Below are 1936 nucleotides of genomic sequence, written 5' to 3' on the forward strand. Positions count from 1 at the left end.
ATCATTAATTAATGAGAGAGAAATATTAAAAGTTCCCACAAAGATAAAAATTTTTTTAAAAGGTGTTCAGTCTCACTTAAAGGAAAGGAAATTTTAATCCAAGCTTTACTGAGACCCTTTTTTTCCCAAGGGTCATGTTTGTAAAATAAAATATTAATAATGCAGTGAATTGGTAGTGCTGTTTGGAGTATAATTGTGCCTCTTTGGAGAAAACTTTGTAATAACTACTTCAATTTAAATATGAGTACCTTTTTAGCAATTATATACACACACACTCACATCCGACATCTATACTTACACATCTGTGAAAGGCTGTATTTTAAGACTCTTCCTTACAGTATCACATGAAGCAGCAAAACGTGAGTAACATAAAAAGTCAATCAAGGGCACTTCGTACACGGGAACAGATGGCTAAATAGCTGGTTTTGTGTTTTAAGATGAGGACTTCCTTATGCTCTAACATGCAACAAAAATCAAAATATATTTTCAGGTGTGTAATAGTAAGATGCAGAATAGGTTTTAAGTCAAGATGGGGAAACCATATGTAAACCCTTGACAAGGCGGAGCATACTCTGGAAGGAGTCACAAGCACCTAGCAATTTTAGTTGTTCCTAAAAAGGGGAGCTGGGTGGCTGGGGGAAAACGAAACCAAATGTAACTTTTTGAAAGCTGTGGCTCCAATAAGACCTTACTGCTTCTATATTCTGGCCAAGCACTGTAAGAGGCAGACAGGAAGGATTTCTGCCCTTTATGAAGCTGCAATCCAGTTAGAGAGAGAGAGCTAGCAGAAATGATATGTTGTTAATAGAAAACCTTTTCATATGGAACTGGGTGGCCCTCACTGTAAATGCAACAGAGGAGCTAGAGGCAAACCAGAGAGGCTCATGGGAAAAGTGACATCTGAGCTGGCTTTGAAGACAAGAGTTGGTGGAACACAGGGTCTGTGCCAGGAATTTGATTTGTGGGAGTTAATTATGGCTTGATTTCTTTATTTTTTTTAATTTAATTTTATTTTACTCTGCTTGTTTAATTTTTATCATTTTATTGCATTTGCAGATTAAGTTCTTCCCAAGGTAAGCCATGACCACTGGACTTTCAAACACCTCAACAACAGACAGGGGCCTCTGAGGATGCCACCAGCACATTCCCGGGGTGGGAACGAGGTATGTGGTTTATTTATCCTGTGGTTTTGTCAAGCTCTATCCGATGGGCAAGATGCCACCCTTTTGGGTGTACAGCTAGATAGAGCCAGCTGCTCGATGTGTGGTGGTAGCAATCTGAGGGCAGAACAAATTTTAGGAAGCTTCCATACTTAATACTATCAAAATGACTTCCATACTAAGGCCTTTCTCCTTTGCTCTCTGCTAAGCTATTGTGAGAGAGAAATTTAATGAAAGTGCGTGTATTTCATTTTAACTGAAAGCGACAAAGTTAAAACTTCAGTGTCACTGACCCTGGTTCAGCAGGCTGGGGGTTCTAACTTCTGGGTTTTATTAAGCTTCTTTCAGCCTAAGATTTCTTCCATCTTCCCACATCAGTTCTGAATTGAAAATTCCTAATCACTGTCCAAGTCTGCCACAGACACACGCACACACACAGCTTGCTTCCTACTCTGGAAATCTTCCCTGAGGTTTTTTTTTTCCTAGGGAAAAAAAAACACAACAACACAGGAATCAAAACGTTTCCTTAAACAATGGAAGCCAAGATAAATCCACTTATTCTAAGAAACAATAGAAACGAAATTTCCACTGGGATCAAACTCAGCCCAGCTGATTAGCATTTCTTTTATGCTGAAGCATTTGGCTCAGAAGCTGGGTCAGAGGTTAGGAAGGGACATTCCATTAGCCATTATATTTATACGTGAACCTTTACCAAGAAGTAATTAACTCGTGTTTTACTTCTTCAAATGCCCTTTCTCATTCTTGACCATCAGCGC

This window comes from Dasypus novemcinctus, chromosome 28, assembly GCF_030445035.2.
Source record: "Dasypus novemcinctus isolate mDasNov1 chromosome 28, mDasNov1.1.hap2, whole genome shotgun sequence".
NCBI lineage: Eukaryota > Metazoa > Chordata > Mammalia > Cingulata > Dasypodidae > Dasypus > Dasypus novemcinctus.